This window comes from Coturnix japonica, chromosome 13 (genome assembly GCF_001577835.2).
Source record: "Coturnix japonica isolate 7356 chromosome 13, Coturnix japonica 2.1, whole genome shotgun sequence".
NCBI classification, from domain to species: domain Eukaryota; kingdom Metazoa; phylum Chordata; class Aves; order Galliformes; family Phasianidae; genus Coturnix; species Coturnix japonica.
The window spans coordinates 11828474-11840994 of NC_029528.1; the positions used below are offsets into that span (position 1 = coordinate 11828474).

The following is a 12521-nucleotide window of genomic DNA, read 5'->3' on the forward strand; positions in this document are numbered from 1 at the left end:
GCATTGTTTTATGTCTTTCCATCACGTTCCTTTTTCCCGAAATAAAGAATCCAAATTGATAAATTCCCAGGAAAATTAAAAGAAAAATAAAAGTTACAACTATGATGAAACAAAGTTATTTGATGTTAGCACTTCAGCAGGCAAATGATTTGCACATAATAGACAAGTTGACAGAACTGAGATGAAGCACAGTTTCTGAATGCAGATGTTTCAAAAATGAATGCAAAATAGGCTTCAGAATGGATTTGTGGTGGCTTTGGGGAAAAAACACACATTTCTGTCAGTGATGGTGCCAGTATTTATCTTACTTTCTTCTCTCTTTTTCTTTTCTTTTCACACACGTGAACTTCCATCTGAAGTAAATTTCTTTTCCCCTTCCCAGGGTATTTAATCCCAGGCAGCCAACCCTCTTCCCTCAGCAGTCACATCAGGAATGAGGCTGACTTGTAAAGCTTTCTCACAGCTCCCCATCTCTGCACCTCTTCTAGTTGGCCTTCAGCACCTCACACCTTTTCTGTGGGTCAAGAATTCTCTCCTTAGCGCAAATCGTGCTGATAAGCTCCTCATTTGGGATTTTGGTGATGGGATGTTTTTGGCAGAGTTGCCTGAAACATTCAATTCTGCTGGAAGATGGTGCTCCAGGCACCCAATGGCAAACTGCAGGAAGGGAGAGGAGCAAGGGATGAGGTGAGGTCGGGACACCCAGATGCTTTGGATTACGTTTCTCAAAGCAGAGAAAACCAACTTTCCCCAGCTCGATTACTGAGCGCTTTCTCTGAGTCTCTCTGTCTTTTCTCTTTCCCCAGGGCCAGCTTTTAAAAACAGCATTTCTGAATTGCATTTTTTTCTTGCCAAGAGAGCACTGTCAATGAGACAAGAGCTGGAGATTTTCTTCTTCCTGGCTATAAACTGGCTAACACATTTCAGGACTAACACATTCCTAACCTGTGCTTTCTCACTGATTTCTGTAGCTATCTCTTCCAGCCATATGTGCCGACAAGAGAGCTGCACTTGAGAGGAGATTTGCATTTGGAAAACTATTATTACCATTCCTCACTTCTTGCCCCAGGGTCTGATTGCTTGATTCAGCATCAGGGAGAGGACATAGCGAGTTGTTTTGTGAGGGACAGACTGTAGGATCAGGGATGCAACCCCTGCGTGTCTGGGCAAGAGCTGAGTGGGTCTTGTACACACAACCATGGTCTACCACAGTCCAGATCCACTCACAAGCACACACCGATGGGACAGCTGTATTCTGTAGTGTCAAGGGTAGCATCCTCCCAGCCAAGAACTGGAGGAGGCTCTGGGAACTACCTGATCCCAACCAGCTGGCTCTTCTGTGGCAGAAACATTCAATTCTTGAGCTGTTTTTGGCAGCACTTTGCCTTAAAATGAAAACGTACAAAATCAATCTGCAATATTGAAATCCAACGGCATAATTCCATACAGGGCAGTGCGGTTATTAAGACAAGTGCTGACAGCAGTTATTCTACCTTACATTACAGGCAGCACCACAGCCATTGATACGAGGTGAGATAAATGGACATGAGCAAGATCACTTCTTAATATTGGTACAACTTTTTGTGTCAAAGATATCCTGGGATTGCCTTACTGGCAGTCTCATAGTTCTGTCTCAGTTCTACTGCTGGGGAATATGTCCAAACACACAGCAGACATGAAATGTTCATAGGGTGGCATCTTTCTTCATGATGGCTCTTCTGTTATGGGTCTGCTATTTTCCTCCAGACTGCCCATCTCAAGACGTTTGCTGGCATAGTAATTCATGTTTTCATTTGACTTACAAGGAGAAAATTCTAAAATATGGCATCTTGAAAGACTTCACAGCAAGAGTTGGAGAACTGCAGGCAAAGGAACTCATGTCATTTTTTAGTGGAAAAACTAATATACACATCAAAGCAACTTCATGAAAGTTGCTAGGATGCAGTCAAGCTTTAATTTATATGTGCCAGATTGCAGGATTCATTCCTACAATGTCACTTCAGCTACATCATTGCCATTATTGGCATTAATTTGCCATTATTATTGGCAAACTTGAATAGTAGATGACAAACCCACACATCTGTGCGTCCTACCAACATGCTCTGATCTCATTCTATCAGTGCACCTTAAGCAAGATCTTGCCAGAACTCTCATGTTTATATATGCTTAAAGAAAATTCATGGAGCTGCAATTTAGAAAATGTAAAATGTCCTCTACTGGGTCATTCTTTGAATCAGTGGCAGTCGTGTTCTTGATCATTATGGTAGGTTGTGTTGTGTTTCGTTGTGTGAACAGAACAGCAAGGGTATGGCTCTCACTGCTTAGTAAAGATCCAACAATTAGTACAGAGGATGTCTCCCATCTGAATTTCAGTATGAGCAGTTAAATGCTTTCTGCCTAAGATACTCCTTCAAATTAAATGGATACAGGATAATTTCTCTCTTCTTGCCCCAAGCAGGTTTGCACTGAGTGATGTACATCGTAAAAATCATTACTTCAGCCCAGAAGGGGCAGGATAAAAGGATCAGTCTTCAGTTTCTTAGAAAACTCTTCTGGAAAAGAGAATAAATAGGGACATCGTTATGAAATTTGTCCTCAAGACATTCAGAGTTATGAGAAAAATATATACATATTTTGAACATATAGTCGTTTAGATACAACAGGCCAAGCCACAAATGGGTAGCCCTGAGACTGCTGCATCCTGCCTAGAAAAATCCCATTTGTTGTCTGAGCTGAGTCTGCTTCAACAAAGACTTTAATCAGCCCTGGAAGTGTTGGTGATAGAACTGAGAAGTGATAGGGATGCAGGCAGTTCTGTGTCCTGACTGAACTGAGCAGTGGAGAGCACGCACTGCTCCAGCTGGAGGGTGGGTTTGCTAACATGATTATCACACATCCGGGGCTTTCATGAAATAGAAGAGTGTGTGTAGCAAATGCGTGCCCAAAGAGTGGGTTGCCTCTGGATGCTGGTTTTCTGTGTCTGTTCAAGCCCCAGAAAGTAAGTAAGCAATGCTGTGTGGCAGCTCCATCTCACAGCAAGGATTCCCAGTGAAATCCATGATAAAGTGTCCCCATTAGCACACAGAGCACAGCAGTAGAGCTCCCTTGTGGTAAAAGAAAATACAGGCATTGGAAGTGGGGGAGGCAGCAGGGAGGGGAACTGTGTGTGCAGCAGAGGAGTAGAATGAGAGAGAACTGAGTATGGGAGTTATGAAAGCTGAAAGTCTCTGCAAATTGTGCAGCCCCTCCTTCATCTGACTGAGAAACTGGAATGCTATTTTTTTATTCTTCTTTTTTTTCCCAGTTTGGATTCTTTTTCTTTATTTTTAGCTATGTATTTAAAGCCATGGAGGCTGTAGTTTTGCTTGCTACCGCTTTGAATTTGCACACTGGGCATATAGCTACTCTCCCACATAAGCAGGTTAGAAAACGTCCTGTGAAAACACTGCTTGGGAAATAGCACCTTCCAAGTGAAAATGTCACCATTGCAGCCCTACTCTGAGTGTGTGAGGATGTTCATTCAACAGCACTCCCATCATCTCGGGTATTTTGTTGTATGCATTCCACTTGCTTTGATGAGATGCTTAAAAAAGAATCCTGAGGCTTTTGAATGAATTAATGCTCTTTTCCTCTTCTTGTGAAAGAGCTCCATGTTGTAAGGCAAAAAGGTTTGATGGTTCTCTCTTCTATTAGAGGGGAATATTCACACAAAATAAGAATTCACACTTTTAGAGCCAAATCATTTATCTTTATAATTCCTGTGGGAGATGAATTTCTTCATCCAAACTCAGAGCCTGAAATCACATACAAATTTCCCATGTCAGGGGCAGGGTACATAGGAGCTGATGATTCACGTGCACACTTTGCATATATAAAAGGAAAAATACTGATTGCTGAGAGTGCCCTTTGCCTGTCTAGCTGCATATAACAAACGCATCCCTAAAGGAGGGCACCTTGGCGGAAGGAAGGTACAGATGTGGAAGGAGCAGAAATTGCCTCAGCTCTTACAGCACTTGGGGCAGGGAGCATCTTTTCCCTACCACAGTGCACATCTGGATGCACACCCACCTCCTCGCCCAGGGTATAAACTGCACCACCTGATTCACAGCCACCTGTGCCAGCACCAACTCGGCAGCGTCTCTCTTGCTGATGGCTTTTTGTATTGCAAAAATAACAGCAGTTATGTAATACAGCATCTTCTCTTTGAACCACTTAAAAAGAGAGGGGGAAAAAAATGAAAAGAAAAAGAAGGAAAAAGAACATTTTTTGCTGTAAAAGGGTTCTGTTTGTGTGAAAAATTTTGAAAGGGCTCGGGTTGAATGAATTCGTTTCGTATTAACAAGTGGTCTCTGTGGTCCAGCATTAGCATGACTGTGATCCTGCTTTGACCTCATGATCCTGGAGATGAGGAAAAGCAAGATACTCACCTTCATGTCTCTATGCTGTGGATGGGTGTGTGGGAGCAGAGCCTGGGGTACAAGCACTGAGCCCCAGGAGCATATGGAAGACTGGAACATGGGCTTATCTTCCACCTCAGTCTTCACATGAATATGCAGTTTTGACAATGTCAGCCCAGAGCACTCAGTTCTGGTGACCCTGCTCAGCCCATCCCAAGCTGTGCAGGGATGCTCAGCACAGAACCAGAGGAAGAGCTGGCTCACCCCATGCACAAACCTCCCCCAAATCCTGCTCAAAGCAAGCACGGGGACAAGCCAATCTGCTCTATGTGTGTGTGTGTGGGTCTCTAACCTTTCATTTTCCCAAGTAGCCCTCCCTATTAAAGTCCTTCATCAACAATGTATATAATAGTTACTGCACTTGAATAGCAAATCCACCCCCAGCATCCTTTGTGCAGCATAGGGCAGGGTGTGCAGCTCTGATCTGCAGCAATCTAGCCTCCCTGTGGGGCTGCCATGGGGCTGGGCTGGGTGCTAAGTGCTCAGAGCTGATCTCCTGTTGTAAGCCTCCCCTGCAGGCACTGCAGAGGTAAATCAAACCTAAAGCCTATGCCTGATGGTCTGCAATGAAGCAGGCATGGCTCAAGCAATAGGACAATGCAGGAATGTTCTTTATTTTTGCAGGATGGGGCAAAATGTGCAGTATAAGGGCCAGAACAAGTTCTACGGATGGATGAGGGTTCTGTCCCAGCCTGTGTAACAGCAGCACCATGGGGCTGGAGCAGCCACTGCTCTGCCCTCAGCCACCCACCAGCAATTCCCTGCACTGGGTCTGGTACTCCACAGACCAGCAGAGCTCATACACTGCCTGTGCTGCTCCCATTGCCAACCTCCCTGTTCCTGCCTGGAATGAGCATCATCAAATGTCGCCATGCCTGACTCATTCCTGCCTGGAGAGGATGATTGAGTAGCTGAGCTCACTTTCTACCTCTCGGGCGTGTGTTTGAGTTCCTGTGAGTCACACATTATAGTCTTGTTCTCCTTTGACTTTGGGCTGCTTCTTAATTTCTCTCCATGATACAGTAAAGATGCACTGTCCATGACCTATTTTTGAAAACAGAGTTAACTTTTTGTCTCAGTCCACTTCTTTCTGAATGCCTTCCCTGCAGGTTGCCGTTCTCCACATCTTAAGCACACAGTGAGCCCCATCATACATCTACATACATGAGAGGATATTTATTATGCACCATGCAGCCCTTCCTCTCTCACACTGTGCCTTCCAGGACTAAGCAGACAGCACTGCAAACATCAGGTTGTTCAGGAGAGAAATTGCTGCTTTATTTAGGTGGGTACACTTTCCAGCAGGCATCCAGTTCAGCTTCTTAAGCTCTTGGTCCCATTTGAAGACAGCCATCCATCAGACATGCCTGCCTCCACGGTTGTCAGCATGAAGAAGAGAGTACAGTGGAAACAAATCACGTTGCAGTCCCACCTGAGCAGACAGTGCTAAATACGCCTCTGATCAGAGATGTTGGACCATTTGGAATGAAATATTCCCTCTGTGTTATCCCAGCATGCAGCCCCCAGGATGGATCACAGCCCGCCTGAAGGGCTGCAGCGTGTTGCAGACAACGGGATGCCAGATAGGGAATTTGTTTTATGGCTTTACTCTCAACCACAAGCTGCTTGCCTTTTTCTTTAGATGTTTACCATAGTCTACATATGCTAAGATTTATATTTCAATTCTGAAAACAGCCATTTCTTGAGGAAATAAACAACAAGCAGCTGACTGGAAGAGAATTTGGATTCAGGGTTTTTTGCTTTCAAAAAGAGACTGAAGAGTTACGGACGTTGCTGTTTGAAAAGTGAAAAATAATTAAAACTAAAGGAAAAGATGCATTCAACACCTTCTTGGGAAGGCACAAGGAATTTGGGCTTGCTGTGGCACAAAATGATTATGTAGGTAACATTGTCCACACAGCCATGCCCTTGCGAACCCTTTGTGATAAGTGGGAACGAGCACAGCCCATTTTGTGTCCTTCATTGAGAAAGATCCCATTGAAAAAGACCACTGGCATTTGCTGTGTTCTCTCTCATGGCCTGGTGTTGTCTCTGAGCATCCCCCAGGCAAGGGCAGGGGCAAAAGAGCTGGGAAGGAAGGGAACTGCACGCAGACAGCAGAGCCCTGTGCCAAGCTGGCACCTTCTCTTCATTTGCACCCACATGCTGTACAGTGCTGCTGCAGGGATAAGAGAGAAAAAAGTCAGATGATGGGTAACACAATATGGAAGGGAAGATAACGCTGCCTGCGGGGGCGGCTTGGCAATGGAGCAGTTCTCTGCAGATCTTCCCTTCTTTAGAAAAATAGGGGAAAAGTGATAGAAATGAGGTAGCAAGCTGGTATTAATGGGCTCCAGCAAGAAGTTCTGTTTTACAGGTTATTCACGCTCACACCCGTATTTAACTATAATTAATTCCCAACGATTGTTCCAACGTCAGGCAGTGGATGTAAGTGCAGTGCTATAAAACCATTGGAGCCAGGACAACTGATGTGTAATTCACTGTGACTGTGCAAAAAACGATGGTGAACTGCAAACATGCTGCATGCACTAATAAAGTTTGCTTTTGGAACAAACACTTCATGGGAGTACTTGCTTTTCACGTTCATTTCTTCCTTCACTGGAGCCTGACATTAAACCGAAATTATTTCCTCTCGTTTACAGAGTAATACGTCTGAACACAATAAACGCGCATCAGCTTCGTTATTATCTAACAGAGAAAACAGTGTTTAACTGGCTGCAGTGCAGGGAGGGCTGATACAGTGCCATTACTGTGTCTGCTCCGTGGGCTGGAGGCACTGCCCAGCATGAGTCCATTACCGGGGATTTCTCAGCCGCTTAGAAGGTTAAATGGCTGAAGGACTTATCCAGAAGTGATTGCTTTTATGATCCCAGCTCTCTCGTGTTAGAGAAACATTATCTTATTACCCTCCAAATCACTGATGAAGCTTTTTTTAATTGTGATTTGACTCCCCTGCGAGGTACCACGCTCACCATCTGGTGCCTGCTGCCTGTCTCCAGTGCCCATAACCCCACTGAGTAGGACAGTGAGAGGCCAACAACCCAGGACTGTGTCTGCTGGGCTGGGAGCAGGGAGAAGTGAATGCCTCCCTCTTTCACCCATGCTTCTCATCACTAAGACCTCCTGCAGCTGTTGCAGCCTCGCTTGGCTGCCCACAGGTGGGGATGGAATTTGGCCCCTCAATCACCTGATGGGAAATGCTTCTTTTCTTTACAAGGACACAGATGCCCCATCTCTGGAGGTCTTCAAGGCCAGGTTAGATGAGGCCCTGGGCTCATACTGATTTTTGGGTGGTCCTGTGTGGAGCCAGGAGTCAGACTCAAAGACCCTTATAAATCTATTCCAACTCAGATATTCTATGATAAGCTCCAGGGGTAAATAAGCAGACCCCATTAGCCATTAGCCCAGGCAGTGAGGAGCTATGGCTGTCCAGTGGTAGGCCAGGAGAGCAGGATGAAAGAAAACGGATAGACAAAACACACTGGTAACACCCAACCCTGGTGGGCTGTGGAGTGATAAAGACTTGGGTATTCAGCAGTTTTATTAGGCTTTGTGGCCATATCCCTGTGCTTCCCTTACAAGGAGCACAACCGCAACCCATGGCAGCAAGGATCCAGGCAGCACTGCTCCAAAGCACGGCAACTTTGGACTTTCTCCCTAAAAAAAGCCATACATTTTCATATGGGAAAAGGAACTTTCTATTTCTCGTGTTGTCTCACGCTGAGCTGATTTCACCGTTCTGACTGACACTTTAAAAGTTTGCAGATTTGCCTGAGGCACATTTTCGAGCGTAGAAAAAAACCTCTATCAAAATGGTTGAGGTTAGTCAAAGAGATAAGAAAGTGGGGAAAAAAAAGAAGAAGAAAAAAGAAAAAAAAAAAAAAAGGGTTTTCTAAGGGAACCATCCAGTTTAAGGTAGTCTGGAATTTTATCAGACTCACATTGTGCTGATCAGCTGAGGAATCATGCATGCAGAAGTTTGTGATTTCATATATGCCAGAATAAATCTAATGCATATCCCAGGGAATAAATTATATTACTGTGGATTTATTCAGCTGTAATAGATCAACATTCGTCCCTGAGCGACTCCAGATTTTCTTTCCTCTGTGCACAGCCTCTTCCCTGCTAATGCATCCCCACGGGAGGGAACACTTCTATAAGCAGGAAATGGGGAAGCAACTCATGCCTTTTGCTCAGTGGCAGAATTTCAAGCACTTAATGCGTACAATTGCTCCAAGACAAGGCTCCATGTCTCAGATGAATGCAGATATGTAACCATGCCCCCGTATGGAAAGAAGTGTTAAACTGGAATTGAAGATCTGGAACAAAAACTCCTCATGGCTCAAGAGGATTCATACCTCTGTATTCATTTACATTGTACATCATTATTTGGATTTTAACTCATTGTCATCAGCAGTGTCCCACCGGGAGCCAGGTATAGAAGCAAGACAGGACCTTGTGTCCCAGCCATGTTGCTGCTCCACTTGCTCATGCAAGCACTTCAGCATCTCTGGTCCCTGGCCCCATTTAGTATGGAGAAGCAAAGCCAAATGCAATGGTTTGCGTGCTCCCTAATCCCTCTGCTTGAGCAGAGGCCATGCCCTAGAAAGGTTCATTCTGTAGGGTAAGAAGGGAAGAATTGCTCTCCCATCTGGAACACAGTGAACATTCATGCAGGAAGATCACCTTTAATCTTTTCATTCTTAAATTATTGCAATTATTATCTTAGTCTTCATAGGATGACTGCAAAGAATCCCATACATCCAAGATTCAAATATGGTTCTCCTCACTCTGTGATTCCCACATTAGTGGAATTTTGGGGTAATTTACTGTATTAAGTCTATTTTACCCAGCTTGAAAATCAAATTCACAAAGCCTGCACAGTTAATCACAGTCACAGCTCTCTTCTACAATCAGAGCAGTCCATAGAATGACCAGGATGAGAGGAAAAGCTGATCTTCATTTCTGCCAAATGGTCTTTAGCTCCACCTGAACACTCCAATCCATATCTCAACACACAGCTTGTCCCACAGTGGTAAACATTGGTTTAGATTAGAAAATTATTCTCCAGTTCCATAGTTAATTACATAATTGCTGCTTGTCAGCTCAGATCTGAGAAAAATCAGAGACCGGCCAAATAAAAAGAATATTTTTCTGTTCTAATAAAAAATACTGTTGTATTTTATTCCATCCTCCTTGAAAGCAAATGCTTTACTGCAAGGCTCCGACTGCAGTTATCTATCACATGGGAGCCCAATGGTAGGGAACAGCACTTATAGCATTAAAAATGCAATCTCTGTGTGTCAAACCCAAAAAGTATGCCTCTTGGCAGCCTCCATGGCCTCATTTTGGCTGCAGAAGGAACAAAATCAGAATTTGCAGTGATATTCCAGCATCACCTCCTGCTATAGCTCCTGTTATCCAGGGAGACAACGCCGGGAGGAAATCTGGCATTTAAGTTTACTTTAACACTGTGAATATTCAGGTCTATCCAGAGCAGCCCATACATTGAGAGACCCATTCACTCGTTTCTTTTTCCTGCACAGTACTTCCATGCACTGCATACACAAGCAACAGTGACGGTGTAACGGTGCATTGCTGCAGACTGCAGGTGTAGCTCATACCCACCTGAGATAACTTCAACACTGAGAAACTGCTCTGCAGTATCACAAATCACTCCCTTATTTTCCTTGAGGAATAAAGGTGTAAGGGTCATTTTAATTAACTTAGCTGCTGAAACAATTAGTCTGCTTAGTGTATTAAAGTACGGATCCAGCTAAGAATCTGTTCAAAGAAGCAGCACAGCAAGAAGATGCCAAATGTATAGGATCATAGAATAGTTTGAGCTGAAAGGACCTTTAAGGGCTATCTGATACAACTCACCTGCAATGAACAGGGACATCTACAGCTCGATGAGGTGCTGAGAGCCCCATCCAGCCCGGTTACAGCCAGCTGAGGAAGGGAAGCACAATGATGGGCTCAAACTAAGGGAATCCTTTGCCAAAAAAACAGGCCCAAAGAAAGGAAATCCTCACCTTGGAGCCAAGAAACAGCTTCTCCAGAATGACAGAAACCCTTCCAGCTGGGGGAAGAGGGAAACTTCTCCTCAGCCATCCCAACCCACCCCAGCCCTTGGCTGCTGCCAGCCCCCAGGCTTTCACTGGTGGCCTCTTCCTGTGTTTAATTCTGAGCACAGGCAGCCAATGGGGATGGGGAGGAATCACCAGTCATTTTGCAAAAGAAAGTGACTGAAATATTGAACACTCCATTGATTGCTGCCTGTGGCATGTGGAGCATTCCCTTTATTGTCCCGCTGTAAAGCAGCAGCAGTGGGGCTCAGTGGGGCCCCTCATCCACCCCCTACACTGCACCTGCCCTGGGCTGCACCCTGCGTGAGGGTGGGAATCTGGCCCCAAAGGCATTTCTCCACCTAAATGCCAAGCTTGATAACTACCATTTGTGTTCTATTTGCTGAAGCATGACTGTGCCAGGACGGGTGGGACGGAAACATGGAGTGGAGCTGCTTGGGGAGTGAAAAGCGCGTTATTTCACATCAAACCACATCCATACAGTCTATCCTGGTCTGGAAGGGAAAATGAGGCAGAACAGAGAGAACATGTGTAGAGTTCTGGGGAAGGAGGAAGAAGGAACTTGCTGAAAGGCAGCAGGAGGCCCCAGCAGGCAAGAAGGGAAAAGCTTCAGCCAGGATACAGAAAACTGCTCTTCTGAACTCAGGTCAGTAAAAAACTCAGGTTTAAATCACTGATGTTTCAAGGATTTTGGGAACACATCTCCTGCATCTGCATCCCGCTGTTTGCAGGGAAAGGCTTTTACCACTGCTACGTGCTTCCCAGGCTGCCTTTTGCTACGTTACATCTCCTCAAGCAAAAAAGAAATAGGACTGAAAGTTTTCGCATGACATTTTTCTTGGCAGAATTTGTCCTCTTATTTTGAAGAACTTTTTGCATGAGCAAAAGGATAGAATCACAGAATACTTCGGGTTGGAGGTGACCTTACAGCCCCCCCAGCCCCAACCTCTGCCCTGGGCTGGTTGCTCCCACCAGATCAGGCTGCCCAGGGCCCATCCAGCCCAGTGCAATGAAATAATTTAGAACACCTTTAATTCAGGACACCTTTCACTGAGCAGATTCAAAACCCAGAAGCGGTTTCATTCGTGTGTGGTGAGATCTCTTTTAAACAGGAAAAAAATCCAATGGGTTTAGAGGGAAATTGCTGACTTGACAGATACAAGAGAGCTGAAGGAACCCCGGGACACTCCACACAATGTGCTTTCATCTTTTGAGAGTTATGGGATAGCTCTGGAATAGAACAGTTACGGAATGGCACTGTTCTTATTCTTCAAGTTACAGTCGCTGTGTGGCCACATAAGTGACATCACCGAGAACATATTGTACTGTCATTATGCTAAAAACCAAAGTATTACTGGAAAGAGCTGCCTGTCGAGATGCTATTGGAAGTGGTTGTTTGAGATTGCAATCAGATATCGGTGCTTCTGAAAATTATTCATTTGAATAAATCCAGGACCATCTCCCCATAACTATGTTATTAAAGCTGTACATCAGCAAAGGCATTTGCTCTCTCATCTCCTGTATCTTGTACAGTTTGTGAAGTCAGAGACCCAAATCAGCATAATACACTTGCCAAGGGGCAGGGGAAATGTATTCAGATTGAACCTAGTGATTCTGGTTCACTCACCGCTAACAGCTCCTTCATCAAGGCCATGGGGTTAATCATTAACCTCTATCATCTACAAACAGAAAAATACCTTCAGTCACGAGGAAACAGAGCAGAAGGGAAGGTTACACCAGTTCCAAGCACAGGTCATAGCTCTGGGACAGTTAACAAGGGTTAGGGCACACATAAATAGGGTGGCAGCAGGTTGGTCCTTCTCACTGGTCCTGGCCCTGATCTCCAGCTCTGCAGCAGGTAGGAGGCACTGCTGGGTGCAGCGAGGGGAGTCCGGGGGGAGGGTGTGGGGATGGACTTTCTCCCAGCAAAGTGTTACGGAGCCAATGGAGGGTG

The 12521-nt window shown here is 45.0% G+C and overlaps 1 protein-coding gene across 1 annotated transcript in view; it reads left to right on the plus strand.

The window, feature by feature from the left end:
* The first annotated feature begins 12340 nt into the window (after positions 1-12340).
* SFXN1 (sideroflexin 1) overlaps positions 12341-12521 on the plus strand; it is a 31690-nt gene continuing 31509 nt past the window's right edge. The window contains exon 1 of the mRNA XM_015876154.2: positions 12341-12425. The gene's annotated coding sequence lies outside the window, so the exon portion shown is untranslated. The remainder of the gene's footprint in view (positions 12426-12521) is intronic.